The 16,807-nt window shown below is 36.7% G+C and overlaps 2 protein-coding genes across 2 annotated transcripts in view; one reads left to right on the top strand and one right to left on the bottom strand.

Moving 5' to 3' along the window:
- The first annotated feature begins 182 nt into the window (after positions 1-182).
- LOC137278059 (transmembrane and coiled-coil domains protein 2-like) overlaps positions 183-16,807 on the top strand; it is a 95,470-nt gene continuing 78,845 nt past the window's right edge. Inside the window, exon 1 of the mRNA XM_067810134.1 lies at positions 183-265. The gene's annotated coding sequence lies outside the window, so the exon portion shown is untranslated. The remainder of the gene's footprint in view (positions 266-16,807) is intronic.
- The window catches only part of LOC137278058 (uncharacterized), a 118,022-nt gene continuing 102,944 nt past the window's right edge, over positions 1,730-16,807 (bottom strand). Inside the window, exon 22 of the transcript XR_010956641.1 lies at positions 1,730-1,739. The gene's annotated coding sequence lies outside the window, so the exon portion shown is untranslated. The remainder of the gene's footprint in view (positions 1,740-16,807) is intronic.

The following is a 16,807-nucleotide window of genomic DNA, read 5'->3' as shown; positions in this document are numbered from 1 at the left end:
TTTTCTGCCTGTTTTCAGTATCTATGTGTGCTGAAGGATTTCTCTGCAGATCTGTCGAATGTCGTTAACGTTTATGCTGGTCATTGAATGAAGTGTTTGTAAAATATCTCGTTGAAGGTACATAACTCTTCGTGGCTCGGAAGAAATCCACGAAACAGAGTAGCCTCCCATACTTCCCCCACAATGCACCATGATCGTACTTTCCGGTACAACATCACTAGAAAAAATAACGAATAAACGTTTCGGATAAGATTCTACGACTCTGGTAAGTCTAAACCTTTTACATGATTTGTTGAGATCCACAGCTGTGTGAGGTATCGTGACAGATTAGCTCACTAATGAATTCAGCGGATTTATCGATTAAGTGCTTATTTGCAGAATTAGTGTGCACTGACAGCTAAGACGACTGTCAAAAGGCAGTCGGTGCTTAGACCATATTAGAGTGTCTCGAAGGTAGGCCAAGTAAATCAAGCATAATTATATTCAGTGGGTTTAGTGTGAATTGCTATGCCCTATTTTTGTTTGTATTCAAAATCACGATACTGGCTGTTGAACATTATCACCACGCAATGCTGCATAAGACACCAGCTGATGACATGTTTTGAATGAGCTTTGACGGATGGTACACTATAATGTTGATCCTGCGTTATATACATTACAATACATTTCTGTATTCGTTAATGAATTGCGATTTTCAACATACTTCTCGTAAATTAAACAGATAGCTTTGCCAGTGAATTAAGTCTTGCAAGTGCAGTTGCCTAATTTTAACAATATACCCATCTTTTACATTTTAAATTTTTCCAAACCTGAAAAACTGTCATGCTGGCACACAATGTTATATATGGTTAATGTGTCACAGTTTCTTACACCTAATATGGCTAGCATGTCAAGATATTGCTTCTCACCAATTTGGAGAGAATTTGACATGCAATGAAGAAATCAAAGACAACATCTGTTCTTATGAGATAGATTTGATGATTGTTGACTTGAACATGTTAGAGTCAGTCATTCTGTTTTTTAAAACTCAGCCATCAAATTCTCGGTCAGTTGTCATAATGTCAGGCTGATGTTTCTGTACTGGCTTTAGCATTCAAGAAGTTTATGCCACAGTGGTTTTGGTTTAGGATATGTGATTGACTGTTGACCAAGGTGTAATTATGAGGAAAGGAGGAAAAGGGAATTCCATTGTGACATTTCGGTCACATGTTCCTCCAGGTTAACTAGCCTGCAGCTTCCTTACAGGGTATTAATAGTATCAGATGGACAGTGTACACATTATTGTCGGTTTCACCAAAGTAAAAAATGTATGATATGCGTCACTTAAATAAAGTACTTTCCTCCAGTATTAACATGTTAAAGCTTTTATGCTGTAATATGTCTGAAACACTATTCTAAATGGTACTACGTCTGATTCTTGCATGCATCATGCTTATTTAAGTTACAGATTTCTGGCTTTACTTGTGGACCATTTTCACGATCATTTTCAAGATTTTCAATTTGTAATCACTGAAAGACCACTACATTTTATATTTGAAAACTTTTGTGTAAAAAAGATATCTTCCCAGGAGAAATTATGAGTGTTTCAGGACTCTGCACTCAATTTAAATGATTGTGAACGATGACACTAACACAGCTGATTGCTGATTTTGTATCAGCTGTTGTGTCTTCATGCTAGTATAAACTGCAGATTTGCCATTGATTAATCATAAAATTTTTTATAAGTTTTGTAATAAATTCTTAGAAATTTGGAAATGTTCAGTTCAAACTGAGAATTGTTAATATCATTTCATGCAAACCAAGTGCCAAACACAAACATATTTAATCAGATTAATTGTACAGGAAAAGTATTTTTTTATTATTATTCTGTCATTAATAGAAGTCTTCCTTGGTAGACTTTGCAGACATGTTATTTCTCTCTTGGAATGTCAATGACATGTGAAGTTCCAACATGTGGACCTTCTGTATACTAGTAGTTTAAACTAGACTGACACTTCCTGCCTTCTTGATGAGGGAAGTTTGGAAGGAGAGATAGTGCTGACCTCTTACTTTAGTCATGTTTATGCTGTGGAGGTTCTGCACCCTTTGAAACACTTTCTTACGATGTTATTTCATGCCCCTGATTGTTTAGAGAAAACACATTACAGCTGAATGGCCTGCTTGTTCAATGTTTAGATAAAAGCTGTTCAGTGCTAAATTGGTTTCAATTCCCCAAATCTGGTACATTTTACCTTTTGTGGTTCAAATTTTGTGTAAGTTTTAAAATGATTTCAGTGGAATTGTTAACTTTGCATTCAAGATTATGGTTTTTAAGACATCATTTGACATATGGATTTCTTTCACTGTTTCTGCACTAATGCTAATACCTTTTTCAAGCAATGACTTGTATTTGCTGACTGTAACAAATATGTATTAATGTATTAATGTAATGAAGAACATGAAGCTCTTTATCAGTTATTCAGCTTCTAAAATTCCCCATTGCTTGCCCAATGTAGGTTATTTCATAACTAGTACATCACATGCACTTAGTGCTGAAGTCAATTCAGTCAGCTATCCAGATCTTGACCTCAGGCATCATTTTTGGGGATGTCTGTCGGAATATCAAAGAAGAAGGCAATCGAATTGTAATTACATTTTGTGTACAATAAAGTGAAATAAGAGTAGCACTACACCGTTCTTTGATGTTTGACATCACTGCAGTGCAACATCAGTGGCTGTAGCAGTGGGGTGGGTAGCCTAATGATTAAAGCATTTTCTCATCATGTGTTCGTCATGTACACTTGTGCAGTAAAACATGGTAAGCAAGTGTACCAGCACACGTCATTGACATCACATTCATTTGTTTAATGACATCACAGACAATGGAATACAGATACAAGAGTTGATAGGCAAAAGTGATGTGGGCACGTGCACATATCTGACATTGGTCATGGTTCACCATATGGGTAATAAACATTTTCATTACTCAATATTCATGGTTTCTATCGTATTCAAATAGAAGCTGCAGCCCTAATCTATGTGTATTTATGGTATAAAAATGCATGCTACCACTAGCAACTTTACAAGATCATGAAATTGTTTATGTAGTGATCTCCTATATCTACATGCCTCTAACCTACATTTCTGTACGTTATTATGTACATTTGGACTCTAATGGATTATGTAATAAAGATTTTCAAAATACATGTAATGAACGATTCCTTATTTGTCCTTTTATTATTCTACTAGGCAAACCAGATTCTAATTGTATGTGGCAGAGTAAAAGTTCTGACTACTAGATTGACAAACTGTCATTAGTAATTTATCCTTGATATTATTCACTGCAGAGACAGACGCCACAATCTAAAGCTTATTTCTATGAAATAACTATGTCTGGGAAGCAGACAACTAGTCTGTTTAGAGATTTACTCATATCAGACATGAAAACAGATAACTCATCTAAACCAGCACAAGCAGTTGTGACATATTAGCACTTCTGACGAACATTCAAATAGCAATGTCTGTCCTAACAGTGTGAAATTGCTCATTATTTGTTCTCATGTTGACATGGCTGATTGTGTCTCGACACAGAAAGGAACCCATTATCAATAATTTTTTCAGACAAGTTTTCTTCGCTATCCTTCTTGTAGATGCAAGAGGTCAGTGACCTGTATGACTGCCGAACATGTAGATCAATACATGTGTGTTGAAGTGTTAAGTCATGTCTGGGAGGAGAGTACCAGGACGTGTTCATGGTAGCCATGAGTCCAGTTTCAACATGTTCAGTACTGTGAAACAGACATTGCAATTGCACTATTTGTTGTATTCCTCCACAGCTTGTAGAAACAGTATTGTGATTACATGTCTGCATGTTTTATAAGAAAAAGAATAACTGACTAGATTAACAAATGGAGTTCTGATTTATGAGACACTGTCACACTTACTATAAACATAAACATATGTAGCAACAATGCGAGACTTTTGGACTGTTAGTCCAACTTTCAAATGATGAGTCAGCATTTTTACAAAGGCTGCGAGGGAGACCTAAATGTGAACTATGATTTGAATGTACCGTAATTGGTCTAAAAAGTAGGGCATGCCTGGTGGAAAAACGTTGTTATTTCTGCTTTTGCCAGGTCAAATAGTGTCGTGTAGATACAGCAGTTGTGTATATATCATGCTAATGTAGTTTGCATTTGGCTTTAGGGTCTTCATCAGTAGATTCTTGTTTAGCATTAGAGCTGTTGTCAGCTATTTCCTCTATTAGACATGGGACCCGAGTCCAATACACTGAGTGGCCTATGGTTAGAATTGGTCTTCAGCAACCCATACTTAGTTCAAGAGGTTAATTGCAGGATTGGTTGTCAGACTTGCAGATTTGGTTTGCACATGTATCCCAATTGCAATAGGTGCTTATGAAGTCAATCACTGGATTATCTGGTCCAGAATTAGTTATTTACAGATCACCATCATACAGCTTGAATATTGCTGAGTGTGGCATTGAACAGCAACAAAAAGTACATCATACACTTGTGCCTCGAATTAATGGTGGGTTACATGATCTGTTCAAATGAAGAACATCAGAAGCATAGCCAACAGCTTGCAGGGGCATGTAATAGTGATAATGTTGTACCCTTATATTATCAATGGAAACGATTAGGTATCTGGAATATGCTGGAGATGTTTATATTAAATCAAGTGTTCAATCTTCACTGCAAAGTTATGTTCCCCCAAATATTCATGATTCAAAACATTTATATTCAGTATATTTTTGCATATACATATAACAAAAACTTTCCTTTTTCAAGAACTTAAGCCAGGTGTACATGTTACTTGTCTTGGATATTGATTGTCTACAAAACCATGGAAAGATCAACCACACAGAAAATATTCAGATCAATATACATGCTTCACAACAGATTCTTGATCAAACAGAAGATAACTCCTCTGTATGTTCTATATTACATTTGTATTCTGCAATACAATAAGCAGGTACGACCATGTCATACGTTGTTTCGCTTTATGTGATAAGCACTATTTTAGTCGTTGACATACGGTTACTGATCATTATTTTTTATAAGAATCTTAGAATATTTATGTATGGGTTAATGAAAACAATCAGCATTGATCCAAGTCAGGGGTGTGTCTAATTATACTTCCGATGAGTTAGTGTGCATTTTTAACATAATAACAATATCATTGTGTTTAGGGGTAACAATTGTTCGGTGACTAATTATTGATGTTAATTACAGCTTTGTCCTGTCTCCATGTTTCCTATGTTGGTTATCTGCCAACACCTGAGACGAAGCCGACCATTGAGCAGGTGTTTCTGTAGCAAGAGATATTGATTGTTTGATCACCTCTAAGAAAGAAATAATATGCAGTAATAATATACTATGATCAATGCACTGCCCATATAGTGTCACAATATGTCAATACTGCAGAACGCTCATTGTGTTTGCTTCAATGACCACATTATATACCAGACAAGAAGAAATCTTGGCTTGGTGTGAGAAGTTCAACCAACTTTCATTGATTTCCAGGAGTGTACAGCAATGCATAATTCATCCTTCTGTGAAGAATATGTTGTGACTGACAATACTGTGAAAGTACATCTTGAACATTGGCAAACGAAGAAAGAAAACAAATCTGAAATTCACTGCAGCTGTCTAGCATACAACACACTTGAGTTGTTCATACAACACATTTGAGTTGTCTTCTGTATGATGCAACTGAAGTTAGTCTTCTTTGTGTCACAACAGGTTTCTTCTTAGTCTTCTGTGATGCAACACAAGTGTGTTGTTCTTTGTCTTCAACGCTTCAACACATGTTAATCTTTGCTATAATACAACACAAGCATTTTGGCCTTAGTCTTCCTGTTTGGTAGCCTACTGGTTAAAGTGTTCGCTCATGACAAAGACCCAGGTTTGATTCTCCACATAGGTACAATGTGTGAAGCCTATTTCTGGTGTCCCCCACCATGATATTGCCAGAATATTGCTCAAAGTGGCATGAACCTAAGCTTACTCACATGCCTTCTCAATGATACAACACTTCAGTAGCATATAGGTGTGTATTATGTCTGTGATACATCAAAGTGGCATGAAACTAAGCTTACTCACATGCCTTCTCAATGATAGAACACTTCAGTAGCATATAGGTCTGTATTATCTCTGTGATACATCTGAGAGGGGTTTTTGGTGATACAGTGCAAGGGTGTTGTCTTTGCTAAGATGCATCAGATGTTGGTTCTTTTCAGTGGTACAATACATGCATAGTAATAAGTCTTTCTTTTCTAATGATGCAACCCATGAAGGTTCAGGGTGGAATAGGCCGTCAGCAACCCATGCTTGCTATATAAGGCGACTATGCTTAACGTAAGAAGCGACTAACGGGATCAGGTGGTCAGGCTCGCTGACTTGGTTGTCACGTCATCAGTTCCCAATTGTGCAGATCAATGTTCATGCTGTTGATCACTGGATTGTCTGGTCCAGACTTGATTACTTACAGACTGCCACCATATAGCTAGAATATTGCAGGTTGCGGTGTAAAGTGAAACTCACTCACTCATTCCTAATGATGCAAAATGTTAATTTTTGTCTTTACTTTGAAGGAACACAAAGTAATTTTTCTAGCCTTCTCAATGGTGCACCTTGAATGTGGTGTGTTGCCATGTCTTGTGAACCAAATGTGTACCACCCTAGAGCACAGGCATGGCTGTATTGATCAGTGGAATGTTGTGTTTGACTTCTTCCAGCAAGCTGTTACTTTGAAAAAAGTCAATTTCTCCACACAGCTCGATCAGCTTTCAATGTACTTCACGTTTGAGTAATTGCACTGTTTAGAGGATCATTGTAGTCCAAAATCCTTCAGTTGGATGCTCACCTTCAGTGTTGTACATGTCATGTTTCATGTTGCTCAGCACCAGCAATCACCTTAACTTTGCAAACCACCATTGCAGCATTCATCTCACATTAATGGTGTATGGTCTTGTGCCAAACTCTTTGCTCTAAGTTTCTTTCTGAAACGTTGATTTGTTCTTTAGCCTGGTCTAATTTCTTTTTATTTTTGCTGACGATCTTTCACACTTGACGATGTACCTGTACTCGTTGACTTCATAATATGTTCCTGACAACTCATTCACACATTACGGTACATGTTAATTCATGACCTTTTACAAATAGGAGTTTGTTGGAATAAATGTTTTGTGCAGCAGTGAGAGCACATGTTTAGAATATTCTTTAAATAAGAATCTACGCTGTATAATGCTGTTTAAATAATCAACCTAAAAGAGTCGGAAGAGAGCACAATTATAGAATCAACATAACATTTTGTCAGTGTGATGTATGACATCATGTGCATGCTTTGCTCATCAGTCAGCTCCTAGACGTGATAGCCAAGGAAAGGGAATAGCACGTCGACAATGCTGTTGACAATTTGGGAAGAACTTTGGCTCACAAATAAGTGGAAGAAAGCTCTGTTTCAAACATTACTTGTTATATCAATTTTCACTCTACTTACTGTACATCTGTTCAACTTAATGACAGAGATCTATCAATACACTAATTCTTAGTCCCTTAATGTATGTAATTTTCATCATAACAAATAAACCCATTTGTACTGAAAAGGAACTGGGAGATTCAGTAACTTGGGGAAAACTAGACTTCATTTAGAAGTGCTTCATTGAAAACTTTATCATGGCAGAGAGGGCTAGGCTGTAAGGAAAATAATCTGTTGTAAGGACTGTGAGATAGACAAATCTATCAATCTCAAATACTATTTTTTGTGTTTCAGACTGTATCACAATAGATCTAAATGGTAAATCATCTTGTTTTGAAATATGTCTTTTATATGCAAGACTGTGATCAAAAGCTGTAATGCATCTCGAACACACATTGTAATGATTCTTGAATACCCCGTGCAGTACAGTTTCTCACACACAAGTTTGCTCTCACTGTCATCTACCATATTGATACCAGCTCTTCTGTTCTTCACACGGTTTTCCACATGATGTGTTTTACATACTTTCCATTGATCCCTGACATGTCATGTCTTACCCTTGGGAAACACTGAGCAGCATGGGTAGCCATGGCATGATTAACATGGTGAATTGCCCTGATGCCTCCCTGTGTCAGAATCCTGTGATTATATGTCAGCAGATGACCTGTGTCTTGGGCTTCCACCAGAGGTGTGTATGTCTGAGATTTATTATCTATTATTGATTATATTTCTCAACATGCCTTCTTTCTTCTTGCTCAATATGAAGTTGAACTACTGTGAAAAGTGCTGATAAATCATTCTCACTCAATTATTTTTCTTGTGGGTTATTATCATACTAAATTTACAAAGTTTGATAGAATTCAGAATAGTCTCGATATATAATCACTCACTCACTCATCTGATACAATCTATTTGTGGTTTGGAATTTTATGCTTACTGATATTTGATTGAATATTTATTGTTCAAAGTTTCAAGTCAACAATGTGTACGAATAGATTTTGTGTATTTTGTTGTGGAAAATGGACATGATGGATAAATTCACCAGTCATAACATACATACTCACATGTAATTTTATTGTTGTGACTGGATTGCTGTATAAAATGAGGATGAAAGGCCTTGAACCAGAATACCTCACGCTCAAGCTTAGAATATGTGAAGAATCCATGGACATTTTATAGATTATTTCAACAGATATTGCCAACGTGTTGTCATTTACAACAGGCATTTCATTTGATAAAATAAAAACCACACTTAGTCAATATGTGTGAATGCATTGTCAGACTGGGGAACACGCAGTATCATGAGTTGTACATACAATAGTATCAATAAATAGCTATGAAATATTGTAAACATATACTGACATTTGTAACAATGTTACAGGGAAAGTGCACTGTATATTTTAGTTCAGAGATATATAACAAACTATGTTTCAAACAAAAAAACATGTATGGTCTCTCCAAGTAGGAACATGAAGATCCGAGGTGGAATTGGTCTTAAATAACCCATGCTTGTTGTAAGAGGATCAGGTGGTTGGGCTTGCTGACTTGGTTGACACGTCATTGTATCCCAGTTGCATAGATCGATGCTCAGGTTGTTGATCACTGGATTGTCTGGTTCACACTTGATTAATGACAGCCTGCTGTCATATAGCTGGAATATGTGCTAAGTACAGCATTAAACAAGAAGCAGTCAATCAGTTGAGTATGTTAAAACCACTGTATAAGTTTACTCTGTAGTTTATGGCAGCTTTTAAGGTACTTGAAGGGAATGTCCATCATCATACACATGAACTAATCATTGATAGTGGAGGTTCTACTCTTCCACACTAATAGGGTCAAATGATATGAATTGATAATAATGCTGTCAGTTGTTCTTCTACAAAACAGTCACTTGTAGAAAATATTACTTTACAACTTATGTTTACACACTACCATTATGCATGTACAATGTTCACTGTAAGAAGCGACCTGGGCATTTCAGTTTGGAACAAATTAAAACCTTTGGATGATAATTGTATTTATATCTCGAGGTACAGTCACAGTAAACAAACTTCAAACATTGAAACTAAAATGGTTTCACTAATAGTAGTTGTAAGGCACGTTCTATGTGTATTGTCAAGCTGTTTTTCATAGATGTTTTTTCTTTGTTGGGAATGCTTATGAATATTCCTTATACATTAGTCTTGATGTTGGATGCGGTCATTTTGTGGAACAGGACTTGTGAAGGTTCGGGGTAGAATAGCCCTTCGGCAACCCATGCTTGCCATTGAATGCAACTAGGCTTTTCTTAAGAAGCGACCTCGGGGTTGGGTGGTCAGGCTCACTGATTTGGTTGACACACGTCATCAGTTCCCAATTGTGCAGACCAATGCTGACATGCTGTTGATTACCATGATTACTGGATTGTCTGGACTAGACTCGATTATTTACAGACCACCACCATAGAGCTGGAATGTTGCTGAGTGCTGCGTAAAACTATATTCACTCACTCTTAATTTAACAGCTTTCTTAAACCACAAATACCTTAGAAGATCCTGGTTTGTATTGGTCTTCACCAACACTTGCTTGTCATAAGAGGTGACTAACTGGGTTGGATGCTCAGGCTCACTGGTTGACACATTTCATCATATCCCAAATGCTTAGATCGATAATAATGATGTCAATCCCTGGCTTGTCTAGTCCAGACTCTATTATTAACAGATCTTTGTCTATGATATGAATTCACCTAGATGAACCCTTTATATGTCCTGATGAATGTCAGTATGTCACATAATTACATTGTTAGTTGAGCGGAGAGTTACAGAACTATCAATATTTCCTTGCATCATGAAATTTGCTGACGTGAGGCATTATTTTCAGCAGCTGATGAATATCATCAGATACAGCTTCAATCCTTAAATATTGATGATTGCAGGTGACCTTGCCTAAGTATGAACCCAAACAAACCAGCTGTCATTCATTTCCCAATAAATGTCAGTAAGTCAGGTGATTATTTTGTGAATCAAGCAGAGAATTGTAGAAATACGTTTGAGGAATTCATCAAGTCTAAAAATTGTCGTCCCATTTTGGACCTTCTTTGCTTGTCATTCAACACCTCACTCAGTAATATTTCCACAGTATGACGGCAGTTTATTAAGTATGTCCAGACAGTCCAGTGATCAACAGCATGAGCATCAGTCTACCCAACTTGGATACAATGATGTGTCGACCAAGTCAACAATCCAGACCTCCTGATCTGATTAGTTACCTCATAACACAGTTGCTGATGATCAGTCCTAATCTAGATCTTTATAGGTATAATGGGAACCTCAGCTAGATCATGTATGGATGGATGGATGGATGGATGGATGGATGGATGCATGTTACGGTTACTTCACCAACTGAAAAACTTTTTTTTTCAACTGAATGAAGGAGGTGATGTCTCAAGAAAAGCAGTATACTTTGCTTTAAATAATTACATTTGATGTTTGAATGGATTAGTTTTTGATTCATGAAACTATCAATATATTGACTGAAGTTGTACTTGCTGACATGCACATAGATGACTATATATTTACATTTTGCTGAAGCAAAGTATCCGGTTTGAAACCTTAGTTGTTGAAACTTTCAGTCATGAAATATGGATTTCAGTCATTTTGTTTTGACATGTGACAGTTATTATGTTAAAACATGTCTTTATTACATTCATGAATAGTGCCCATTATTCTTTCTAAGGACACTTTCAGAAGCCAGTTATCATGTGATATAAATAGGCATTTTAACCACTATTTCTGTGATTTTGTCAGGCATTAAACATGTTAAACACAATGCAACTTGAATAATTCAATCTGTCTGGGTCGGTTTGACTGGTAAAACAACAAAACTGATAAGAAACAGTCTTGGATTGGACATTTTTTAAGGATTTTGTCGTTTTCCTTCTTTCTTGTTAGACTTGTTTGGAAGAACTAATAAAATGTTAAAGCTGTCCATAAGCTCATGTTGGCAAGCTTTTTGATTAATTTTCATTACTGATAGCAGTCATGACGACCACTGCAGTATTTAATTTCAGATGAGATTTTGAGATGGAAACCATTAAAATTGGCCGAGATTTTCACCGATAGATTGTTTAATATTGTCTAGTAATGTATTCAGGAAACTTTCTTGCACATTGTCTCTTGCAGAATGCAAAAAAAAGGTAAAATGAAAGATAACCCCAGCTGCTGACACCAAAAGGATTCTGTGAGATTTATCCCATCTATAAATGATTTTTGCCTCTTTGAACAGTATTCTGGAGCCATTAGAAATAACTTTGTGTATGGATTGTTAAGAGAGATGTATTCTGCAGATGTGTGTTCAGTACTTCCGATACTGTTTGACATATGTCATATGATGAGCCAATGACCAAGAGTTTCAAAGTACATGGTAATTTTGATGTCAGAAAACGTGACCAAGACACTGTTTAGAACTGATGTGATGGTATCATTTTATTGCCACTGATATGCCACTGAACATGTTGAATGTCACACATTTTACTTGCGAATAACTAAACAATAAAGGAAAATTTCTCCAGCCATGACATTGTGAAAGATTTCCTGTCATTGGTTTGTGGTCAGAAATGGGCCAAGTGACAGTCATGTCTAATATATTTAGTTGTTGGCTGAGCAACTTCACTCGTTTTCCAGTTGTTTTCATTTGTTTAAAGTCTTTACACAGATAAAAATGGCATTCATTTTGAATGCACCAATGAGAAGTTTTTATGTAATTTCTGAAAATATGTATTTTACTAAATGTTTGAGACTTCCTGTGATAATGATGAGAGCATGATTTGTGATGAATATCATGCAAAATGTGTGAGGTTTGACTGATCTGGATCACATCAAACATCAACTCCTGAACAAACAACCCAGAGCTGTTCATGGACTTCATCATCTAATTTCAAATTTCATGTTTGTCTGTTTCCTGTCTCGCTACAAGAACCCATCAACTTGACCAATGTTGTTTTCAGCAAATCACATCATTAGGATTTCTAGCGTTAATGACACTGGACTACTTGGAGCCAACAGCATTTTTCAGCATTTATGTTGAGTTATGACAATGTCTTGACATGATCCTTCCTAAATGTGACTGAATAATCAAATGTCATCTGTTAGTCATGTAACAGAGGGTATGACTGTTTCCTGGATGCCTTGGTCAGCCTTCTGAAAGGGCCCCTGTAGCACACTAAGAGAAATAAGACAGTCCCTTTTCCTAGTCAGATTTCAGGAAGAGGTAATCAAGTGATATGTAGCTTTTCTCTATGTTGTGTGCAGTAACAGCTTATGAAGTCTATAATCACTGCTTAGAGATAGAAGCGACCAGCCCTGATATGATTGCTAGTGCCACTGGATTTATAGGCCAGCAAAGAGACTGGACAATAGTATTGATAAGCTGATTTAGAAATTGCTGACTGTGTGTCTCTTTCGGTCATGAGCTCTTGCATGAAACCTTTGTTTGCAGCCAATGATGTTTGTTTGACCATGGCAGGTGCTTGGTAAAGTCATTTACATGGTGCTCTTGTTCGATCTGGACTGATTGGTAGATGAAAGGATATGCATGGCTTATGCTAATATGTGATACCTACAAAGTCAATTGTGTTTGTCAACAGCTGTGTTTGTTGGTGGTTGTGTTGGCTCAAGAGGAAAAAGAAATTCGTTTGTGGCAAAGGACGTCTACTTTCAGTTTCAGACTCATTTCACTAATACAGCAAGAATGTATCCTTTAGAATACTTGCACTTGGTGACAGGTTTGGCAGAATGTGTTAATCTTGATAATAATATATATTTTTCCTGATAGACCTGTTTCTATTAGCTCCAAACTAGATTCCTTAACATGAACATGTTAAAAATTTCACTTTGGCATGTTGAAATGCCCCTTGTTCACCCTTATGACCATGTTGATATTCATTAAGATATCATCTGCCATTCAAGCAACAATGTGCATTCTATGTTCATTTTCATTCCGACAAATTGATTTATGGTGAATCTTTCAAGTTTCATGATAGATGGTATAAACGTGCAGTTATACTTACAATGGTAAATATGCAAATGGTGTTTAGATTTGGAATGCATTTGTCACTTGGTCAATTAAATGGGATGATTTGACAGATAAAAATGAGAATAATATTAATTTGTAAATTGTCATCTTAATGGAAGTTGGAGAGGAACATCTGCTTACTGGTATCATTGTGTGTTCAGCGTTTACGAATGGTGTTTCAAAGTAACAGGACATTGGGTCCTGTAAGTTTCAGATGTCTGTCTGATCCACACACATTTCAGATTTAACATTTTTCATAATTGGACTTGAAATTATTTACATTATATAATGACAAACATTATGAACATTAATTTCTAAACAGTGAACAAGTGTCTCTTGCCACACATAACAACTTCAGACAAAGTCATTGTAATATGCCGGTATTCAGTCAGACACTGGGGCCCGCAGGTCGGGGACTTCTGTCTGATCATTGACAAATCTGACACTATCCGTGAACACTGTGTGTTTGTACCATTACCAGCAACTGACTTCAGGACTATATTATACACAGTCTGTATGGTTTGATTTTTCGACAAAAGTTTTATTATTTTTGAGGAATTTCTTGTTCTTTGGACAAAATGTACATATAAATCTTGATACCATGGATACCACTTCATTATTTCTGTCTGGTACAAAGTTTGTGTTAAGCCTTGTTTTAGGTCCAGTTTGCCTTTGCCAAAAACATTTGATTGTACCAGCTGGTTACCTGACATCATTTACGGCAGATTGTAGTGCAAATGCATGAACTATTCATGCAACGCTTACTAAAATGAAAGAAATTAGACTAAACAAGGTCTTTTACCTTCAGCAAACATCATGTAAGTAAACACCTTGTACATTTTTGCAACACTATGGTCAAACTGAATAGAATTTGTAGTATTAGGCTTGTAATATAGTGCTAAACGCTAATAATTTTGCCTAAATGTCCCAAAATGTTTAGAAAGAGGTTTCTCCCAATGTATAAGTTCTTATGTAATCATTCCAGTGTAGAAATATTTGTTATTGTATATCAACTATGAATGTCCAGGGTAGAATAGGCCTTCAGTAACCCATGCTTGCCATAAAAGGCAACTCTGTTTGTTGTAAGTGGCAACAAATGGGATTGGGTGGTCAGGGTCACTGACTTGGTTGACACATCATTTGTTCCCATTTGAGCAGGTCAGTGCTCATGCTGTTAATCACTGGATTGTCTGGCCCAGACTCGCTTATTTACAGACAGCTGCCATATAGCTGGAATATTGATGAGTGCGGCATAAAACTAAACTCACTCACTCACTGAGTCATCATAGTGTTTTGTAAATTTTGGAGTTACAACAAAATATGCCCATTAACATGACAGTATTTGTTTTCATTTGTTAAGAGAGTTGGTGTGGTAACCTAGTGGTTAAAATATTCACTTATGACGCTGAAGACAAGGTTCGATTCTTCTCATGGATGCAATGTGTCAAGTTCATTTCTGGTATCGCCTGCAGTGATATTGCTGGAATGTTGCTAAAGGCAACTCACTCAGTTGTTAAGATAAAATGTTATACAATCTTTGTTTATAATATATTAAATTTATTGCACAAAGCCACACTTGCCTAATAATCTCTTTCTTGTTTAGTAATTATCCTGACTTAGAAATGGCTGTTCATGAAGGCGCATTGTGAAATTGGGTATCTACTGTTTTCTCCAAAGTCAATGACCTGCTGCACCTGATGGTGTGAAGCCCTGTTTGTCTTAAGATCATATTAATCCATTGATGTCCCAATAGGGGCTTCATTTTGCAAGAAAATGGAAGTCCCACGTTTTCAAACATGTTCAGATTAATCAATGTCAGTATGCCTGATGCGTTTGTCAGATAAAAAGCATGTAGAGTCATGGTTTAATATTCTTACATTGCTAGCTAGTAATGGTGTCGGAAACTGACACAATTTCAAAGGTTGAATCAGCGGACATGCACAAATGATTAGGTGAACCAATGGTGTGCCCTCAGGCTATACATAATTCATGTTAATAGGCAGTGAGATGCCCCCTGCAGGGTACACATGCTGTAGTGCTGGCAATTAGCAGGATAGTTTAGTCCAATTAGAGGATGATGTGCACTCATATGGGTCAGGAATCGCTCACCTTCCTGATGTCTTCCTGGATGTGGTCAGCCAGTGACTTACTGGCCATGTCCTCAAAGGTGTGATGGATAACCATACATTTGTATACTTCCTATCTGCTTTACAAATACCATTAATTTTATTGTGATGACTCTTTGCTATTATGTCAGGAAAATAAACTCTTTGTTCAATTATTTCTGTTAAAACAGAATTTTTCTCTAACCACATTCTATGTTAAGTACTCAAGTTTTAATATGCCTTTCTTTCAGAGGAAAACTCATTGAAAAACAGAAACTAAGGATAACTATGTAATGCCATGAGTTTTAATGGCTGATTGTGGTTTATCTAAAGTATTATGTTTATTTGACTACATTTTTCACATGATTTGATATGATCCACTTCTTATGATCTGGTACTATTCAGCTCAGTACTGCTATCATGATGAGCTGTAGTGCAGCCAGTATTGCTGTGATGATGAACCATGGTGCAGCTAGTATTGCTGTGATGAATCATGATTCAGACAGTATTGCTGTGATGATGAACCATGGTGCAGCCAGTATTGCTGTGATGATGAACCATGGTGCACACAGTATTGCTGTGATGAGTCATAATGCAACCAGTATTGCTGTGAAGATGAGGTGTGGTGCAGCCAGTATTGCTGTGATGATGAACCATGGTGCACCCAGTATTGCTGTGATAGTGAGCTATGGTGCACCCAGTATTGCTGTGATAAGTCATGCAACCAGTATTGCTGTGATGATGAGATGTGGTGTAGATGGTCTTGTCTGAGATTTCTTCTACTCTCGGCAGCAAATGTGACTATAGATGTAACCATTATTGACATGGAAACATTTCACTCTGGCTATTATTAAAGAGCCTGTATATCTCTGGAATGGATTGTGGTTGTAAATAATTTACCTCTGTTTACTCATTTCAATGAAACATCTACATTTGGTGAAGCTGGATGAAGTGTGGCCTTTCCCTCTGGGACGTGTGACCTTTAGCTAATATTGTTAGCCTGTCATCACTGTTGAATAAAATATTGTTTTGTCTTGATTCTTTGGTGTATCAGTGATGTGTGCAGCTCTTGTTGAGAAAGGTGCAAGGTCAACATCGTTTATTCAAAGTGTAGTAATTTGCTGTGCATGCCAGAAGCCTACAATTCTCAATTTCGATTCTATGATGGTCAT

The sequence above is a fragment of the Haliotis asinina genome, chromosome 3 (assembly GCF_037392515.1).
Source record: "Haliotis asinina isolate JCU_RB_2024 chromosome 3, JCU_Hal_asi_v2, whole genome shotgun sequence".
NCBI classification, from domain to species: domain Eukaryota; kingdom Metazoa; phylum Mollusca; class Gastropoda; order Lepetellida; family Haliotidae; genus Haliotis; species Haliotis asinina.
Note: the sequence above shows the minus strand (reverse complement) of the source record. Positions and strands in the feature narration are given on the sequence as shown.